Source organism: Euprymna scolopes, chromosome 16 (assembly GCF_053919585.1).
Source record: "Euprymna scolopes isolate OS-2025 chromosome 16, ASM5391958v1, whole genome shotgun sequence".
Classification (NCBI taxonomy): Eukaryota; Metazoa; Mollusca; class Cephalopoda; order Sepiida; family Sepiolidae; genus Euprymna; species Euprymna scolopes.
Window position 1 is genome coordinate 22424458 of NC_136497.1, and position 23182 is coordinate 22447639.

Below are 23182 nucleotides of genomic sequence, written 5' to 3' on the forward strand. Positions count from 1 at the left end.
CCTACTTCTATACATGGCAACAAATATCTACTTACTCTAATTGATGAGTATTCCCGTTTTCCTTTCGCTTTTCCTTGCAGAGATATGACAAGCAAAACCATTATCCACTGTCTAAACAAACTCTTTTCAATTTTTGGTTTGCCTGACATGATACATACTGACCGTGCTTCTGATTTCTTAGCAAGAGAAATAAAGGATTTTTTACACAAAAAAGGAATTGCTACTTCTAAAACAAGTAGGTATCATCCTGAAGGTAATGGACAGATTGAAAAACTCAACGGTACCTTATGGAAGGCCATTCAAACAGCATTACATTCTAATCAAATGAAACTACCTTATTGGGAAGACATACTACCGGACGCACTTCATTCAATTAGATCATTACTTTGTACTGCCACTAATATGACTCCCCATGATAGACTGTTTAAATATAGTCGTAAATCTGCTTCCGGAATTTCAATTCCTTCTTGGGTTAAACCAGGCCCAATATATATTAGAAACCACACTAAAACAAGTAAACATGAACCTCCTGTAACGCCTGCCACCCTAATAGATGTCAACCCCCACTACGCTTATGTTCAACTACCTTCTGGTACTGAAACCACTGTCAACGTTCGAGACTTAGCCCCAAACTCATCAAATGAAGAAAACTCTAATAATAATCCTACTACTTCAGAGACTTTATTTGAACCTTCTACTAATGAAAACATTGGTCATGAGGAAGACAAAAATCAATCGTCTGATCTTGAAGAAAATCAGATTTCACTAAAAAATAATACTGAAAATCAGTATTCCTGCCAATCTGTGCGGAGGTCGTCCCGAGTTCGACAATTCCCTAGTAAATATAAGGATTTTGTGACTAAATACTGAAAAAACTGCAGTTTGGGTTCATATGTTATTTGTAAATAAAATGATTCTTATGTGATTGTAAAAAAAAAAAAAAAAAAAAAAAAAAAATTTGTCTATAATTAATTACCCCTTACTTGAATACTTTAGGACGGGGAAAATGTTATGATTTAATTTGTTGTTAAGAGTTATCCCCCTTGGGATTGACATTCATAATAAAAGCGCCCTCTGTTTCATTTTCCCGCTCGATCCTTTCAAGAGCGTACGTGTATTTTACAGTTAATAAAACCTTTCTAAAAGGCAATTCTTTACTTACTGATACTATTCACTTCACTGGCCAAAGCAGGGAAGGGTTAGGGCAGTCGACCTAGGTATATCTAAGGCTGTTGACAGGGAATAGCAGGATGGTCTTCTAAGGAAAATCAAATTATACGAATACTTAATTAAATAATTCTTAAATAAATGAAGAATACATGTTCTCCTTAACGGTCGTATATCTAAACAATATGATAGAAATTCGGGTGTTCCTAATGGGGTCGATCCTTTGACCTTTATTATTCCTGATATGAATAAATGACCTCCCTGATAAAACTATCTCTGAGATGGGTATATTTGCTGATGATGCCACACTCTATAACAGGCACGAGAGGAAAAATGATCACTTATCTAAGACGATAGCAGAAACACTAGAGGAAGACCTCCAATCTGTAGTGGAATAGGAACAAAAATGGATGATCACATCCAATACTTCCAAGACTAAGCTTATTTCCTTCAATAATTACAAGAAGCCTTCTCAACCACAAATAGCTATGCCAAAAGATACGTTACCTGAAAGTACTTCTTTGAAACATATCGGCTTAACGTTCATAGGGAACAGACACATCGAGAGCATTGCCAAGGCTGCTGCGAAGAAGGTAGGCTCTTTCTTCCATGCTCGAAAGTTACTTACGTCTGAAAGTATCCTGTACCTCTATAAGGCCACCATTCGCCTATGTATAGAGTATTGTTGTCACATTTGGGCTGGTGCATCTGCTACTTGCTTCTCACACCTGGACAGGGTTTAAAAAAGAGTCATCAACCGGATAGGTCCTGAACTGTCATCTAAGCTTCAACCTCTGTCCCACTGACAAAATTTTGCATTCCCCTACCTGTTTTACAATTGTTTTAATGGTGGCTGCTCAGACGAACTACAAGTCGTTATACACCTTTGACGTAAATACACCCGTCAAACCTGACAAGCAGCAAATTCCCACCTCTACACAGTAGAGATCCCTATATGTAATAAAGCTTTCTACTCTAATGAGTCCTTCATCAGAACTGCTAGACTTTGGAACTCCCTTCCGGGTTCCTGCTTCTCCAACTGTACTGACATGCATAAGTTCAAGTCAATATGAACAGAAATCTTTCTGCTCAACTCCCTACATAGTGTCCCTGCAACTTATGTCCCTGATACGAGCCTCCTACATCAAAGTGTCACTGTGCCTTGTTTAGGGTGAAAATATGATTAAAAAATCCTCCCAGACTTTACCTTTCTTATTTTAGAATAGTTTAGTTTATTGCTAATCGACTGACACCTGTATCAATGTATGCTGACGGGGTTACCCAAGCATTTTTTTTGCAGATCAGAGTTTTGATCCTCTGAGACGCTGGCTATGCAATCACATTTTCCGACCCAAGTGTCATATTTTCTCGATGTGTTATGAAATACCCAGTAAGCTGGAGAGAATCATCCAAATGGATTGTTCAAACCAAGGCTGATTGTATGAGGAGTGACTCTTTGAATTTGTGTGCTCCACTCAAAAGAAAATCAATCAAACCGAATGGTGCAAATCAATATAATTTAAAAAAGAAATGATGACAAAAACCCGGCTCTTCTACACCTATGGTATCGACTATGTACAATTATTACCAAAAGTTTGGGAAAATATAAAAATCCGAAAATGTCAATAGAATTTAACAAGGAAGGTAAAAAGAAAATAAGGTCCTGTACGAATAGATTATAAGAACGTATGATACATAAACTCTCTTTTTCAATAACATTGTTTCTATTATTACCGAAGAATGGTTATTCCTCATTTCTCTCTCTGTGTCTCTTTCTCTCTCTCTCTCTCTCTCTATATATATATATATATATATATATGCGCGTGTGCGTGTGTGTGTGTGTGTGTGCGTGTATGTAAGTGTGTGTGTGTATATATGTATAGAAACGACTGTTTGTTAGAGTCCTCATCTTTTATAAAGTTTTGTATTATTATAGAACACCTTCCACTATAACGCCCTTCCCTAGAATTAACTGATTACATGTAAACAACAACAACAACAACAACAACAACAACAAACCACTTTGCGAAAAAAAGCAGTCAATTCAGAACACCCATACACACACACACATATATATATATATAAACACACAAAAGTTATTGAATAACACGGAATACTTCTGTTTATTAAGTGTTTCTAATCGTAACAGATAAAAAGATGAAAAATAACAGTGCACAGTTAACTAGCAAGACCAATCATACAGGTTTTGTCTGGACGTTAGTAATGAACTTTTTGACAATTGAATGCCATTAATGGTTTTGACGAATCTTTTATATGTATAATAGAAACCACTTAATTATATTCCTTTAGCTATGAGAAACAATTGTGAAAAAGTAATATGGTTCCCATAGGTTTCGTCTTCATCTCTTTCTTTTTCTCTTTCTTTCTTTTTCTTTCACTCTCTTTCTTTATTTCTCTCTACATATACATATATGTGTGCGTGTGTCTGTACGTGTGTGTGTTTGTGTATTTGTGTGTGTGTGTGTTTGTGTGGAATCCTGATTGTCTTCTATAGGGAGTCAATAATTGTTAAACATTAAAACACTTGAGGATAAACATTTTTGTACAAGGGATTTGATGGTGCCATTCTATTGTTTTATGATAAAGTTTTAATTGGCAACGAAAATCTCCAAAATAGAATAATTACACACATAAACACAATTTTTAGCATAAACCAGAACCCTGTTAACGTTTACAATAGCATTAAAACCCTTATGCACCGTTGCTGTTTATAACTGTTGGCGGGAACTAGATACAAACGTCGTTTACAGTGAAAAAATAAATGATAAAACTATATTAAAAGCAAAGGAGAAGTAAAGAGAAGATAATACAAAGAAAGAAAAAAAAATACTGAAGAAATATAGATGATAATTAAGTGCGGGAAAAATAGATTTATTGAATCTGTTAAAGCAAATAGGGTTAAGTATAAAAAGGTCTTCCGAAGCTAAAATGTTTAGAGACATTAATTTTTCTCGCTATTATCTAATTTATAAAACTCACTATGTCTGTCAGTTTGTATGTCTCCATATTTTCAAATTCTATCTCTTCCGAAACTAAAAGTCACAGAGCGGCGTCAAGGGCATGAAATAATTGGATTTTTTTACGGATAGTTCTTTTATGGGTTTTTAACCGGTTAAAATAGTTTTTAAGGGGTCAAAAAAAGGGTCAAAATTAAAAAAACTCGTTATACATTTAGAACATTCATCTTAGTTTATTTTTAATCAGTTCATATGTGTGTTACATTAGTACAGTGGTAACGTCACCAGCTTTAAATGCTACAATTTTGCTTTCGGTTTCGATTTTAGCTGATGGCACCCAAATACTTTTTTTTACTTTTGAAATCACGACTCTATAATGATATATACAAAATCTGGACAAATTAAAATATCATATTTAAGCATATTTTACGACCGGGCAAAGCCGGGCGCCTCTCGCTAGTTTTAAATAAATGAGATATTTGCATGACATTTTTACAGTGGTATATATTGAACTTAATTTGATTAAAATCACCCAGAAAATATTCTTCTTACCATCGAATTTAAATAACTCTCTTTCATCCCCAACCAGGCGTCTTGTTACTTGGAAGATAAGAATTGAGAAGCGAGATGTTTGTTAGCGTTATATATATATGGTATATATTCGCTGTGGCCGGTCGCCCAATGTGTTTTTCAATCTATATAATTTCTAAATATCAACTTTTGTCACTGTCTCGATATATGCACCTGATAGCGAAATAAAACACGCAACTAGGTTATAAAATATTTTGTTTATTTACTGAAAACATTTTCGATTTTAGTACCATAGTTGTGACATCAGTGAAGGCGCGTAGTGGGGGTAAGGCTGCTGCAAAGTGAAGAAAGATGTATCGGTTGTCTTGCCCGTGGTCACCGCCCTGTTCTTCCCGTTGTGTGCTGCCGCTATTTTATTGGCCCGAATGACGTCAAAACATTCCACCATACATTGTCTTGAAATGTCGGTCAATCCCACTGATTCTATGACCTCCATTTTTACTTCTTTGACACCCTCATTTTACTGCAAACACTTATATAACCACACTCAAACCCTTCCACTTTCTCTTATTTTTTTATTTATCTTATATTCCATTTTTATTGTTTTTATATTTACAATTTCTCTTTTTATGATTCCCTCTTTATTTCTTGGATTTAATTTCTTCATTTTGTCTTCTTCCCTTCTCCTTCTTTTTCTTTCTTTTGATTTTGTTTTCATATTTTTACATTTAATATGTTTTTAAATTGTGCAGTTTCATTTACGGTTTTTATTTTTCTATTTTCATACTTTTTTCCTTCTCGTTCATTTTCGCCTTTATTTTTAAGCTAGTTTAACGTCTTTTCGTTTATCTACTTGTTCATTTTCCATTATACATATTAATGTAAACTCCATTTTATTAACACTGATTTTAAGTTATCTAAAATTTCATCTTGTTTGTTGTCCTCTCTCAGGATCCTGATTGTTGAAGGACGGAGGATATTGTTTAGTACCCACATTTCCCAACACACCACTTTTGCCCTTAACTGGGTTAAACAGACTGTCAGAGAGGCCTGATCTGACCAATTGGTAAGTCACGTCAAGCCCTAATACTTATCTGCATAAAAGTCTAATCTACTTCAGAAAACTACACAAAACTTTCTGGCGTTTAATAACAAACAAGAGATAGAGCATAAGTATCAGAAGGCGGTGGCAAGAGTCAATCTAGTACTAAGAAGGAAAAGCTGCTACAAATAATGATCTTAAGAACTTGCTCCCATACTTACGAAACTATTTAAGCGCTGCCTTAAAGAGAAGTGCTTTCCGACCCCCTGGAAGACCTCCTCAGTTTGCCCTGTATTTAAGAATTCAGGTGATAAGTCATCTCCCTCTCAATACAGACCAATAAGTCTTCTCTGTGTTATGAGTAAGTTACTGGAATCAATATTAAATAGAGAAATAGTCAACCACCTCAGCAGAAACAACCTTCTTAGTGACACACAATATGGTTTCCGCTCTGCAAGATCTACCGCAGATGTGCTGACGGTTATATCCCACAGGATTAGTGAATCTCTTGACAAAGGCTTCCTTTCTAGGGCAATTGCTCTTGACATATCAAAGTCCTTTGACAAAGTTTGGCATAAGGGTCTACTTCACAAGATTTCCAGCTACGGTATAATTGGAAATGTTTTCTCAATCATTAAATCATTTCTCTTGCAATAACCCTTATCCCTGAGTGGCTTCCGGGCCTTGATAAGTGGTGATCACTGTGTAAAAAAAAAAAAAAAATTGAAGTTTTCATCAAACATGAATCAGAAAAACAAAAAGAAACCTAAAATGCTGACGAACACTTATGAATATAACTTCTTCGTATCCCTAGGATAATTAGGCGAATGGGTATCTCCCTTAACACTCCGAGGCAGGTAGTGAGCAAAAAAGGTAATACACACACACACACACACACACCTACTATAACACGTAAATACACTGAAGACTTTGCTCTTTCTTTCTCCTTTAACAGGTCTCCTTCATCCCGATGACTACTAGCTATAAACAAAACTATTCTCTCCTCAACAAGCCGGCAATATATTAAATCTTTCTTTACACAAAAACACTTCCACCTACTAACACGTTTCTCTCTTGTACACGCTACTAACGAAGATGACAAATAAAGTTGCTTTTGAATATAGAATGAAACTCCATTTCGTTGTCTCTTATTTTATAGATGCCCCCCACACACACATACACATACACACACATACACACAAGCACGCGCGTGTGGGCGCACACACACGATTTATTTATATTTTAATTTTGGAGTACTTCCATCTCATCCAGATTGACCCTACATGGGTTTGAGGTATTTTAATTTTGTTTTGGTTTTTCTTTTTCATTAATTGTTTTTATTCATTTTTTAATTTAATTTCTATTTTTGTTTTTTCATTTTTTACCCTTGTTCACATTTTCTTTCTTTACATTTTCTTTCTTCACATTTTAGTTCATTATTAGTTTTTTTTACTTATTCGTCTACTTCTTTTAATGCTTTTCTTCTTATCACAGTTCCAATTTTTTAATTTCTTATCTAAATGTTTTAAAGTCGATGTTGTATAAAGAATATAGAGAAAAGTCATACATACATACATACATATATATATATATATGTATGTATGTATATATATATATATAACTACTTAATTTACTCACATAAAATGAATATACGAAAGTATAGATTTATGCGTAAACTTTAAGTATTTACTTACAAAAGTGCTCAATGGGTAGGTTGAAGTTTTCATCAAAAATGGATCAGAAAAAAATATATACATAGGTATCATATTATGACAGTATGCAAAAAGGAAGAAACACCTGTAGCCTTTTTGGACATTTTCAACGTTTCGTCCCCATTTTTTGGGGGACTTCCTCAGGAAAGTCAAGGAAGAGCTGCCATGATATATTTTATTTCCTCTATTATTTCTATCATTTTCTGATGAAGTTCTTTGAAAATGGCCACGAAATGTTGAAAATTTCTTAAAATGCTGCAGATTTTTCTTCCTTCATATATATATATATATATATATAAGAATATAGCGATATATATATATATAAGAATATAGCGAAATATATATATATAAGAATATAGCGAAATATATGTATATATATATATATAAGAATATAGCGAAAAGTTATATAAAAATTGAGATAAAGTTATGTAAGAATTGAGATAAAGTTATATAAGATAAGAGAGAGAAAAAAGAAAACGATCAGTTTAGCTTTATTCTCATAATGATTTTTTTCTATAATTTCTTGAATGCCGTTAGGAAAAGCAATAATCTAATTTTTCTAGGGTTTAATTGACAGTAATTTGATCTTAGAACTTTTCAAAACAAAAAGATCACGAGAAGTTGGAGAGGACATTAGTAAATTGGCACAAGAGACTTCATTTGTCAAGTGCTTCGCTAAATTTTGTATCTAAATGTTGACTCTATATTGAGTCAGATTCACAACTGAAATGCGACTAATGCGTTTTCAGCGATGGATTCATATAGTAAAGATTATGCGAAAAATAATGCCTTCTTTGCAGTTACACTAGACATATATACTTTAGTATTCATATGAATGTGTATTTACATCTACCTCCACACGCCCTCTCATTAAACACCACGTGAGTATTAAAAAGAAAAAACTTAAGCATGAGGGTTCCTTGCGGTAATGAAACACGGACGCTTCTGTGCAGATTAATTTCCGTGTATATATTTTCATACTATATATTTTCATGCTATATATGCAGGGAGACCCGACGTTGACCGGAATTGAATGAGGCTCAACAATTATTCCACCCCTCTATACTTTTATTGACATCGAATCGGTGAAATCACCCATTCTTTATCAAATCGATCGATTGCCTGCCCTAGTTAGGGAACATTCATTTCGAACACGACCCTGTCTTACAAAAAAACAAAAAACAAAACAAAACAAAAAACAAAAGACAAAACAATTGCTGATATTATGAAATTATTTTACATAATCATTTGAATTGAAGTAAAACGTACAAAGTCAAGTATCATGGTTCAGTTGTGCTCTAAACCGAAACATTAATTTTGAAACCAACCCCCGTCTTATAAAAAAGAATATACAGTTGATTTTATAGGCTTGGTCTTTCTGCTTATGCGGTGATAAAACTTTCCTAATATACATGGGATGTTAGCTTGTATGAAAGTGTTAACTTTAGTCAAAACCTGATTTCTTTCTTTAATCGTTTGTTTTTCGGTTATCGATTTTCGATACTTATCAAACGTATTCAGATGCAAAATTAATGTAAGGACACACTCAGACATATAAAGTACCTCCGTGTGAAAATTAAAAAGAAATCGGCACGCCGTTTCGGAGTGCTTAGGGAACGAACTCACACACACAAAGTTCCTTTTATATGATAGTAAATAAATAGATAAAATACACGCATAAAAATAAATGAATAAAATTATATAAATATTCTAAAGAGCCGATGCGGATCGATCAATCTCGCAGTCATAAAATAATTTTAGGATAAAATCTTACTAAAATGCAGTAAAAAATACGAAGGAACAGTGTCTTATTACTTCTTAGATTCTTTGATAATCACTAAGCCAATTTGGGTGAGATGGCGCAGGGGAGGGAAAAATAAAATGCAACACTTTTTTTTTCTGTTCGTATTTTTGACTGCGTTCTATGAAGATTTTATTCTAAAGTTATTTTTATTTTTCTTTATTGCATTTTCGATACTTATCAGACGTATTCCGATACAAAACCTACATAAGAAGACTCCCAGACACACAAGGTATCTTCATGTGAAATTTAAAAAAATCAGCCCAGACGTTTCGGAGTCCATAAAGAACGAACTCACACACACAAAGTTCTTTTTATATAAGGTAGATAGATGCATTCTTTTGTTTCTTGATAGTGGTTTCAGTGATTTTTTTGTGAAAGTTAGGCAAGGGGGACCATAGATTAGAGTTCAGACGAGCACTTGGCATGAAAATAACGATAAAGTGGAGACAGGCTCGCAACATATCTTATGTGGGAAAGAGGTTGCGGGAAGAGCATCCCCCACAAGGCTACGAAGTTTATTTTGAATTCTGTCTAAGTAGGATAAAGTGCTTCTAGCAGCTCCTGCCCAGATTTGGTAATAATACTCCATCCTTAGTCGTACCTGGCTCTTATATAGGTAGAAAATTGCATCAGCAGTGAGATATCTACTGGAGCGGTAGAAGGATCCCACCATTTTTCCAGCGACCTTGGCAACGGATTTGACGTACGTATTCCATTTCAGATCAAAAATGAAAATTTTCACTGGAAAATAAAAATCAAATTCAATTACATGTCAATAGCCTAATTCTTAGTGCTTGGAAATATATGAAAATTGCTAACAAAAACAACAATAATTTGGATAGACATCTGTTATGGTGGAATGGTAGCTTACTCTTTCGGGAGTAGATGAACGTTCCCTGTTACTATGAATAGAGTTATGACTAAATATCGTGACAGTCATTGATGGCAGTCACAGCCACAGAATCGTACGCGGACTTTTTGTAGCATACTAATCCGCGAAGACGTTTATATATATATATATATATATATATATATATATATATATATATATATATATATATATATATATATATATATAAATATTGTACAAGTAAGAATATTAAAGAACATTAAAAGGCAATTTAACTCAGAATGCTGATAAAAAATTTAATATTTTTAAAGGTAGCGTTGCCCAGTCGTAAAACACTCATGAATATCATATTTTAATTCATGCAGATTTCTTTTTTATTCATATTTTAATCTGTGCAGATTTCTTCTTATTATTATTTATTTATTATTAGACAATTCTCTATTGATTATTATTTATAATACAAATCTCACCTGTCTGTTTAAATATATGTATGAATATTTGCATGTATATATGTATTTTGTATGTCTCACAAAACCTTTCGACAGAGGAAACGGATTTTCACGAGATGGGTATGATTTTGAAGTTCGACCCTTATGATGACAAATATCGAAAAATTGGCAAAAAAACATTAATTCCTTCACCCTCAACTGGGCACTTTTCTACGGGGAGGGTTCGCTTTTTTCGCCGATATTTTCGAAAGTCATCGCCTCTTTTCGATTGTCTAGCCTTAATTTTAATCTACATCAATTCTTGTTTGGCGATGGGCGCAACAGCTAACGCATCACGTTTTTTTTTCACTTTCTTTTCCTCCTTCACGGTACGGGTTCGAGCCTGCTTACCTGCTACCACTTTTTTGCGCTCGCAATTTTCCTTTTTTTTTCTTTTTGCTCAACCAGCACCTTTACCCTACCACTTTCTTTTTCACCATTGCGTCATGGGTTCGATCCTGCCTATTTCAACCTTTTTTTGTTTTGCTTAACACACACCTAAAAACTCCCTGGCAACGTCAGGTACCCAGGCCAGTCCAATATATATAGTAATGATTTCAAAAGCAATAAAAAATTAACTCGAGTACCATATGCTAGAATTGAAAGTAGAACGTTCAACGCTCCAGCCTTAGTCGTTATTTATCTTTCCAGCGCCATTACCGTCCGAGCTACCGACAGATGGATACGGAATATTAAAAATTAACCGACTTTGAGCTATAAATGTTTAATTTTGAACTTGTGCAAAAGTAACAGCAAGAGTACTATTTTATTCAAACTACCCTGTCATAGTTAACTGTTTGGCTTTCAATTTCCTCCCTTAGCAGCTATTTCTGCCGGCGAACAACCACATCGAAAGTATTCTCGAGGTACAAATATTCTGTATATCAAATTTCAACTCTGTAGACCAAATATTCAGAGAAGAGTTTGATAGAGACTTTTTGCACACACACCGAAAATATCACATATATAGCCCAAGTGACAAACCTAGTGGGACTATATCTATTGAAGAAAAACTTGAATTCAAATATATTTAGGGGAAACTCTATAGATACAATACTGATAACAAAAGCTAGGCCAATGGAATACAATAACACAATGAAAAAACTTCAAAATTTCGGCCTTCCTATTGACGTTGGCTCTAATAAAAATCATCCAACTTTTTAGATATCTCACTTAACCTTTATACCGAATCTTACAGCCCATATTACAAACCTAAGCTGGCACTACTGCATGTGCACAAACAGTCTAATCACCCTAGTTCAACCATTAAATCTATAGTACCGCCTACCGCCAGGATAATTTCAGCTGATAAAACCATTTGATCAAAACTCTGCTTTCTGCAACGATGCCTTAAAAAATTCAGGATATACAGAAAAAATAGAACACTGCAAAAACAAATCTAACACTAATAAATTTAAATCAATAATCACTGATGTTATGACTCAAACTAAATCCCATATAAGAAATCCCTTTTACACAATAAATAATAATCACCACTCTAAACAACATACTCCAAAACTTTTCGCAATCAATCAAAAACAAGTAACCCCATTAGTCGAAAGTTTAGTTTAAATTCCCTTTCCTTTGTTCTAACGTTAAAACCAACATACATAAAACATTATTTTATGTTGTGGAAAATTCCTTCAAATATCCACATAGATATAGTACATTACTAAATAAAAATTCAATTAAAATATCATATTCAATCATGCCTAACGTGGCACAGACAATTATTACATCGCAAAATAAGACAATTAAAACCGCTTAAGCAACTCCAGCCCATTTACCCCCTAAAACAAATTATAGCTGCCAAAACAAACGTAATTACCCATTAAAAATGATTGTATCCATAAAGATGTTATATATTTATGCTCAATTATCGAATAACTAGCTGATGATACTCATTTTTAAAACATCAAGTTATAACATTATATAATCAATTCTTAATGCTGCAATATTTCAAGTTATAAATTTATTATGTTTTTTACTAGAGCAACCTGTCCTTTTCTTTTCCAGTTTTAACAACTAGTCTTTTACTTTCCCATGTTTAAGCTTAACCATATTACTTTTCATGCTCGCATTTTTCTATTGTAATATAATATAATTCACTTTTAGAAGCTTCAACATAGAAAAAAACATGTACCTATTTAATATAAATTAATAACAGGAGAAACTTATCGGTTAAAATTGCACAAAATGCTGCTTTTCAGCTAATTCACTCCAACATTTTACTTGCTACGGAAATCGGATTATTTGAAGAACTTTTCAAAGGATTCAACCAATTCGGAAGGGATGGATTATCACATGTATATAACCTAAAATATGCTAACAAAAACGATTTATTTTTAAATATACCATTATTCATTGGATTTTATTACGGTTCCAGTATATTTGTTACCTCAACTTTGAGTATCAGTTTTACACTATTATCTCAATTTTAATTTCAATCTATGTGTTAATAAGCAAAATTCATAATTACTCATATCTAGTTTGATTACAAAATATCCACTGATGAGATAAGACATTTACTAAAAATCCATGGGTTAAAGAAAATACTTTAATAATTATGTGTACTCCTTTGTCAAACAACAAATTGTGTTGTAATTAATTCTACATAATTTATCTCAGAATTTCCATTTATATCATTGCTCTATCTCGTATATTGAGCTTTCTTTATCTGCCTTGGATCTTCTTATAAATATTAATACTAATATTTATTTAGACTTTATATTTACATTATTATACAACTTGTATTCTTACTGCACCTTAGTATTTCATATATATATATATATATATATATATATATATATATATATATATATATATATATATTTGTAGTCATCGACATACAGTCCTGTTTCGTTGTATCACAACTCATCAGTGCCGCTAGACTAGCATCTCTCCCAAGCCAAGGATTGAACCTAGAACCGTCGGCAGTTCTCCCACTCGACCATGGAGGCGACGCCCGTAAATAACTCGTCGGAATGTCTATTTAAATAGACACCCACCCCCACTTTTATAGTGCTCAAATCGCCTGTTTGTAAACAAACAAACAAACAAACAACGAGCTTCGCATTTTTCAGCCAATTAAGTAGCGAGTGAGATTATTTACAACAGTGCTCTACCCAAAGAGGGGGGCTTATGACAAAAAGTCTATATATTATTTTAATTGGAATTCATTATTGAGATGAGTATTAGTTATATTAATTTATATTTATTACGGACTATTATTCTCATCTTTATTAATTGTTGTTTCACGACGTTTCGGCAAACTAGTCCTCTGGCCTTCGTCAGGTGGTAACCACGACGGATAGGAACTTCGAATCTCCTAACTGCATTCTCAGCAATCACTGCCATTCGTAGTTGTTGTCGTCTCACCACGTTTTGGCCAACAACAACTACGGATGGCAGTGATTGCTGAGAATGCAGTTAGGATATTCGAAGTTCCTATCCGTCGTGGTTACCACCTGACGAAGGCCAAGGAATAGTTGGCCGAAACGTCGTGAAACAACAACTAATAAAGATGAGAATAATAGTCCGCAATAAATAAATTAATATAAATAATACTCATCTCAATAATGAATTCCAATTAAAATAATATATATATATATACCATTCTGTACGGACCTGACCATGGAAGATCAGATAATAAATAAACGTGGATTTATAAGATCAAAAAATCCAACCTTGATCGACCCCTTCGGGGCGCGTGGCGCAGTTGAGAGAGACGTTGAATCTCTACAGTTACAGATGAGTATTGTCTGAAGATAATGGTTTCAATCCTACCCAAAGCGTGCCAGAGACTTAATTGGCCAAAAACGTGCTGAGACGACAACAACTACGGATGGCAGTGATTGCTGAGAATGCAGTTAGGAGATTCGAAGTTCCTATCCGTCGCGGTTACCACCTGACGAAGGCCAGAGGAATAGTTGGCCGAAACGTCGTGAAACAACAACTACTAAAAGATGAGAATAATAGTCCGCAATAAATAAAAATTTAGACAAAAAGTCTATATTTCAAATTGTAAGATGAAAACTGAAAAATAGCCAAAGACGTCACAAGAATAAAAATAGATTACAAGGAAAAACTTCAAAATTGAAAATGTTTGTGATGAACAATGAAGCAATATTCTACATACGGATTGGATGGAAAATGTTCAATTATGGTGCATGTCTATAAAGTGTTTCTGTAAAAATATAAAAGCCTTAAATTCGAAAGCACAAAGAAAAAAATGAAAGAAACCTATTTTGATGTTTTTGTTCTGGTGGACTAGAAATATATAAAACTGACTGAAAAAGTACACTTTAAAAAATATATTCACCCAATTTCTACGAAGAAAAAAAATGCTCGATTCGCGTTGTAATTATTATAAATTTTCATTCGAAGCATGCAATAATGAGATTTAAAAAAAAAAATAGAAAAACAAAAATGTTGAACGACAGAATGAATTTTAAAAAAATTCTCACACAAAGTATAATTCATAAAATTACTTAATTCATTAAAATATATCCGAAAAAAATGTATAAACTGTGAAAAAAATTGAAAGGGTTAGGGTTAGGGTTAGGGTTATCGATTGTTGGAGGAAAAGAATTTGTGTACTTGCCTTATTACTAACAAAAAGAAAAGACCTTGTTGTTTTTGTTGTTTGACTATTTTAAAAGGCTTTCCCTTGGATCATGTAATCTTTGATCACATGATACTTCCGCATATAAGGGGGAGGATACTCACCTGTGCACTCTCCTGTTTTTCTTTGGATCTAAAGTTGTTTTGATGTTCGCCTTGTTGATTCATTATTATTGAACCTCAGTGGTTTTATTAACTCTTCAAGGATTGTGTTAATTGGACTAACTAGTTGGCGATTGATATAATTTATTAACTGACTGATGTCGTAAAAGAGGCAATTCTTTCGCAAACTAAGGTAAGTGCACTGGTTCCTTCCTTGGCTAGAACAGTCGTTTAATCCCTTTCGGTTTCTAATTATTTTTTTGACAAAACTTAATGCAGAGAAAGGCTAAATAGAGAGGTGTTACGGTATGATGTGATTTACCCTATTTCGAGAGAAGGACTCATCTAGTGACTATGATGAAGTGTCTTAGTAATCATGGTAGCAGTCATTGGTTACAGTTATGGTCACAGTATCAGACGCGGACTTTCTGTAACATACTATTCTGTACGTTGTTAAAAATACTCTTGTAAATATACCATCGTGCTGTCTTATTTATCGGCTATCAAAGACCCAACAGATTCACTTTCCTATATATATATATTTGCCATCATTACTCGTTTTCTGACCAGTAAAAAATTCATGATCACCCACTTCCCGACCAGACAGCGTAGGAGAGATATAAACAATTTTTGGGAGAAGGAGTAAAGTAGAGCTAGAAATGTTTGGAGAGGAAATTCATTATAAAAATCATAAATTTACTTTATTATTAAAACGAAAACATGTTTTTCATTAACTTCAATACTAACACTTTCTAGGTTACGATTGAGAAGGTATTAATCTGGGGTGAGACCGTTACTTTCAACTTTACTCCATGAATGAATCTTCTTAGGTCAGAGGAACATCCAAACATTAATGCAGGAGGCCTCCCTGATAACATTGTTTTCGGGATGGGCATATTTGCAAGTGATACGACGCTTTATAACAGGCACGAGAGATAAAAGGATGCACAAAAATTTAAGATAATGGCAGAGTCCTTAGAAAACGACTTCTAGACCGCAGTGAAATGGGGCGTAAATAGATGGTAACATTCAATGCTACTAAGACTAAGTTGCTCTCATTTAAACATTACAAGAAGGCTTCCCAACCACCAATAGCAATGACTAATAACACCCTACATGTGAATTCTTTCTTCAAACTCCTCGACTCCCTCGCAGGAACTGGAATAACTACAGTGGAACGATAACATCGTCGCCCTAAAAAAGACGACAAGATTTTATTTCCGTTTGATGAAAACCGGTTTTCTTTTTGTTGTTGTATACCATCTACTATTTGGCCAGTTGTGTACAAATCACAATCATGTCTGAAAGTGACAGAATGTTCAACGAGTGAGATCGGAGATGGTCGCTATACAACATGCTCTCTACCGATCCAAGTTATGACAACAGAACCATTGCCAGCACCGTCAAAATGCAAATCCAGAAAGTTCAACGCTTGACGGCACAGCTTAACATTATTTCCGGCCACGGTTATGGTTTTTGATGGGGGTTCAAGTGAGGCCCACGTCATGCCACCTCACATCTTTAAAGTTAGTTTGAAAATCAACACCAAAGTGTACCTGGGTGATGTGCTGACGAGTGTGGTGATCCCCTGGTGCAATCAGGTGACTGCTGGCAGACCCTGAGTGTTGCAGCAGGACTCAGCACCGACCCATAAGTACAAAGAGACCCAGGGTTGGTTTCAGAAGGAGGGTTACAATTTTGTACCTTTCTCTCACTGCCCCCTCCCCTTAACCTGTGATCACTAGAATTTTTTAAAATTCAATTCATAACAGTATATATTCAATTTATAACAGTATATATTCAGTTCTTAATGCTGCAATATTTTAAGTTATAAATTTATTATATGTTTTACTAGAATATCTTGCCCTTTTCTTTTCTAGTTTTAACAACTAGTCTTTTACTTTCCATGTTTAAGCTTGACCATATTACTTTTCCCGCTCGCATTTTTCTATATATATATATATATATATATATATATATATATATATATATATATATATATATATATATTACCATATTGAGTGATCATTATATAAGTTTATTGGAGAAGCATGAAACACTAGTGTTGGCTGGTAAAAAACTTCATATTTATAAAGATACTAGCAGCGTTTCCCGGTCGTAAAATACGTATAAATATCATATTTTAATTAATGCAGATTTCTTATTTATTCTAATAAAGCCAATTCTTTTATTTCATTATGAAATATATTCTCTTATTTCATTATGAAATATATTCTCTTATTTTAGTATCCAATATATATGAAAAATGATTTCAAAAGCGATAAAACTATGGCTTGTATACTGGAACAAAAACAAGAATGTTTAGCGATCAGACCTTACTCCTTATTTATTTCTCAAGCGTCGTTACCAGCTGAGCAAAGGACAAATGGATACGAAAGCTTGAATATTAACCAACTTTGAGCTATGAATGTGCAGCAGTCGACACTCGCCACATGACAGGCAGAAGCTAATTATCACGATTCAAGATTTGAAATCCATTTCCTCCTGGCTTGTTCAATAACAAGCCAGCTCTCAATAACGTGACCGAGTACATAAAAGACGAAATCACAAACCTTTCTTTCTCTTTCTCTCGCTACTCTTCCAGCAGCACACATCGCCCGGGTGGGAGTACAACAAGCTAACAATGGCTCCCTTCTAACTACCATTTATTTCCATGTGCGGTAACCAAACGAACATTCTTTATCATGTTAAAGAACATACACTGACACACACCCACGCCAACACATTAATACACTGAAGACTTTGTCCTTTTTCACCTTTAATCAGCTTCCTTCGTACCGACGGCTACTAGCTATAAACACGTGTGGACTGAAATCTTCTCTCATCAGCAAGCCGGCAATATATTAATTCTATCTTTACATAAGAACATTTCAGCCTACTAACCCGTTTCTCTCTTCTACTAACAAGAATGACAAATAAAGTTTGTTTATTAAATGTTAAAATGGGACTTCCTTTCGTTGTCTTTATTATTAACTAACCTATTAACCCGTTCACTCTTGTACACGAACGAAGATAACAAATAAAGTTTGTTTATTAATATTGAATGAAACTCCATTTCATTGTTTCTCATTTCTATATTTTGGTGACCCAGACGTGATATGAACACGCAGCCATTCCGTTTTATCATTATAAACTAAAATAGTGAGTCCAGAATACGTAGCCTTCAATAACCTTCTTAAATGAAGAAGAAGAATGAGAATTCATTAATTTTAAAAATAAAACTAATAATGAATTTGCACATGATTACTTAAATCCGAAAAATACAAAAAAATACAAAAACTAGCTGCAATTGTGTTTAATGATATTTCAAAGTAATATGAAAATTAGTTAATCCTCACGTAGTCGCTCGTACGTTCATAACTGAGTATAAATGGAATTCATTTTAATATTTTTTTAAATAGAAAAAATAGGCTTTTGACATCAATGTCGAAGCGAAAAAACTCAATATTTTACGGCACTGATTCGTAGCCGAATGGTGAGAGCTGCCGACTGTCAATGCGACGTTTGTAGGTTCAATCCACGGCTGGGGAAAGGTGTTTGTCTAACCGCACTGATGATTTGTGGTACAACGAAACAGTACTGTATGTGGATGACAACTAAAGCCCCACCCTTTTGGGTTGAGCACTTTGTAAATGTATTTTCACCCGTCGCGTATTAAAAAGCGATTAAGCGAAGCCCACTATTAATTTGTTTGTAAACAAGCTGATAGTTCGAGCACTGTGCGACAGGAGGGTGTGGATTTAATACGCACTCTAGGAGAATTATTTACTGCACTGATTCGTAGCCGAATGGTGAGAGCTGCCGACTGTCAATGCGACGGTTGTAGGTTCAATCCACGGCTGGGGAAAGGTCTGTCTAGTCGCACTGATGAGTTGTGATACAACGAAACCGTACCGTACTGTATGTGGATGACTATATATATATATATATATATATATATATATATATATATATATATAGTGTACTCTTCCATCATAAATGCCGAAAAACAGTATGCTGCGCCTGTATTCGTATTCGTTATTTATGTAGGTATATTACTAAAATATTCATATCAAATCATAGAATTACGTCAATAATTAATATATATATATATATATATATATATATATATATATATATATATATATATTCTAGCTTGGGTGCCCAGCGTTGCCCGGTTGTTTGAAGGTGTGTGTTGAGCAAAAAAAATAGTGGTAGTAGGTAGGCAGGCTCGTACTCGTACTGCAAAGGAGGAAAAATAAACGTGAAAAAACAACGTGACGTCTTTGCTGTTGCGCCCATCACCAAACCGGAGGTGACGAATGTTTAAATGAAGGCTAGTTAATCGAAAAGAGGGGATGACTTTCGAAGATATCAGCGAAAAAAGCGACCCCTTCTGTAGAAAAGTGCCTAGTTGAGGGAGAAAGAATTAATGTTTTTTAGCCGATGTTTCAGTATTTGTCGTCCGAAGGGTCCAGCTTCAAAATGATACCGATCTCGTGAAAATTCGTCGTCGCTGTCAAAAGTTTTAGGCAAACATACATACATACATACATACATACATACATACATACATTTAAACAGACAGGTGAGATTTATATTATAGATTATTATTATTATTATTATTATTATTATTATTATTATTATTATATACATATATATATATATTTTGAGTATATATATATTTTAGAGTAACATATCTAAGCGTAATGAGTTTACTTTTGACAAATCAAATATTTAAAATTGTGACAAGGACTCTGAGTTATACGTGCTGATAATGCCACCACAAAAGAGCAAGCGATAACAGAATAAAGCTACAAATGTGACTATTATAATATAGAAAACACTTGAAGAATACCAAACAATGATTAAGAAAACTCCAAGTGCCACTCAAAGACATTTCAGCTTAACATTCAAATGCTCTTTGGCTGAAGGTCAACAAAAATCAATTATTTTTCTTTCTTATTTCGTTCAACTGTTTTTATTACTAAAGAAACCGCAATTAATATACACAGGTTATATCGACCCGGCTTTACCTTGGGCTCATTTTATTCTCATTTCTCGTTTGCTTTTTTTAAAAACATATTTTGTTTTTCTAATTCTGAAATTAATAAATAACCAAATAGCCGGCGTTTTTAACTGATCACCATTGAGGCACGTGGACCGCTACTTCTTCATTACTTCCTCTTTAAATCAAATATTCGTTTGATAGCGAATAATAATAATAATTCAATGTCTAATTATAACCGTCGATATAACCAGAGTGTATATATATATATATATATATATATATATATATATATATATATATATATATATAGTAAGTAATAAAATGTATATGGCAATTAAGCTACACTGAATATTCCGCGTTTCATCCACTCTAGGATTCTTCAGGCTTATGCGCATAAGCCTGAAGAATCCTAGAGTGGATGAAACGCGGAATATTCAGTGTAGCTTAATCGCCATATACATTTTATAACTTACTAACTAGCTCTACATACGTATTGAGCACTTTTTAAGTAAATACTTAAAGTTTACGTATAAATCTATACTTTCGTATAATAAAAAAAGTTTACGTATAAATCTATACTTTCGTTAATTTTATGGGAGTAAATTAAGTATATATATATATATATATATATATATATATATATATATATATATATATATATATATATATATATATATAGGGTATTCAAAAAGTCACTGAAGTGTTTTGAACTTAGATTCTTTATTTTTTATATTTTCTTGTAATTTTAACACAATCCGACTTAGACATTGAAAAACTAAAAAACAAAAAACAAAACAAAAAAGCAAAAACAAGTGAAGTATGCATGGTCCCCCGTGAGTGCACAGTGAACGAGGCACAAAAAATAACTAAGTTCAGCACTTTCCCTCCCCTATTTAGCCCCAAAAGTCCCCAGGGGACGTAAAATTCTGGTGAAAATGAACAAACGGTGCAGTTTTAGGCCTTAATTTTATGTAAATTTGAGTTCTGCACCATGCAAAAAAAAAAAACAAACAAAAAAAAACAACGAAATGACTAAATCCATCATTTGCCCCCCCCCGCCCATTTAGCCTCAAAAGTCCCCAAAGCCTTAACATATTTAAATTTGAGTTTAGCACCCTGTAAAACTGCTAAATAGACATACACAGAAAATTTTGGATAAACATGGTAAAATAGTAAAAAAAATGTTTTTATTAGCTCTAAAAAGCTCCGGGAGCACACCCTCGAGTTATTGCGAAGTATAGACAAGCAAAATTATATAGAAACAGGTTAGTTACAACTTTTCAGAAAGTTTTATAAAAATCCAAGGTATTAATATTGTTTAATAAGCACAAAAGTGTCCATTTTAGCAATTTTAACCCGAAAGGCAACCCTGGGGGGGGGGGCAATCAGAGTTTTCCCGGAAAATGCGTTCTATTACATTTTTTTTAATATCATGTTTAATGTTTGTGCAAAATTTAAAAAAAAATTCAAGGCGTAGTTATTGAGAAAAGTGCGAACGGACAAACGGGCGAACGGACAAATGTGAATTTACAGGTCCACCCAATTTTTGTCGGGGTACCAAAAAATGCAAAATTAAAACAATCTTTATTTATGAAAAATAATGTCTTTTAAATGTTGCCCATTTTCAACTTCACATATTATCTCTCGCTATGGCAATGTCAAATGGCCACCATGTTCCCCAGACTTGACTAGCCTCGACCTTTTCTTGTATTTATTCATTTTACTTATATTTCAACATCTATTTTCTTACATCAATATGCAACTGTAATATTGTATTCTTTTAAATATTCTTTTAACTAATGCAACTGTAATATTGTATTCTTTTAAATATTCTTTTAACTAATGCAACTGTAATATTGTATTCTTTTAAATATTCTTTTAACTAATGCAACTGTAATATTGTATTCTTTTAAATATTCTTTTAACTAATGCAACTGTAATATTGTATTCTTTTAAATATTTTTTTAACTAATGCAACTGTAATATTGTATTCTTTTAAATATTCTTTTAACTAATGCAACTGTAATATTGTATTCTTTTAAATATTCTTTTAACTAATGCAACTGTAATATTGTATTCTTTTAAATATTCTATTGCGATTTTCAAGATCTGTCATTAAATATTTAATTCCAATAGTTTTTTCTTTGTTGAATTCAATAACAATTGCCAATCGCAAAGTTCTCGTCCGCTTCACTTTTTTGGCAACCTGCCGTTATCGACAATTATCGAAGTTACGTTGATAGGAGAAACACACGTACACACTTTAAATTGTCTTATAATTTTACGAATGTAGATTATTTTCAACTTTTTCAATTAAATATTTTCGTTTTGCAAAATTCCATCATGAAACGAAGACGATTTTCCCGAAAGTACGAGTCATGAATAATAAATAGAAACATTTTGCTAAAATTTATTTTTGCTTAAAATAAAATTCTTATTGCGCTGATTTGACATTTTCCGATTCAATCAAATTTGTTGTGGCAATTCATATTGGAGAAACACGTTTGTAACAGAGTGTGATGTGTTCTACAATCCCCAGGTTTGGTTCGTAGCCTAATTCGCGTACAGAATCAGTTGTTCGTCTCTATGAACTCGCAATGGTGATGTGGCAGTCGAAGTTATCTCGCCTAGTAGCTGCAATGCTTTTTCTACATACAACGTGCGAATGCACATGCTGTACCTTGTCTTCATAAGCCACCAACTAAGGGTGATAACACAGTTTCGGTGGCTAAGACGGTACTGCCGCCCTTAGCGCCAGCAGCAGCATTCACTACCGGACAAGGTAATGAAGAAATACAAAAAAAAAACAAAACAAAAAAAACAAAACAAAAAAAAAAACAAAAAAAAACAAAACAAGCAAGGTAATGAAGAAAT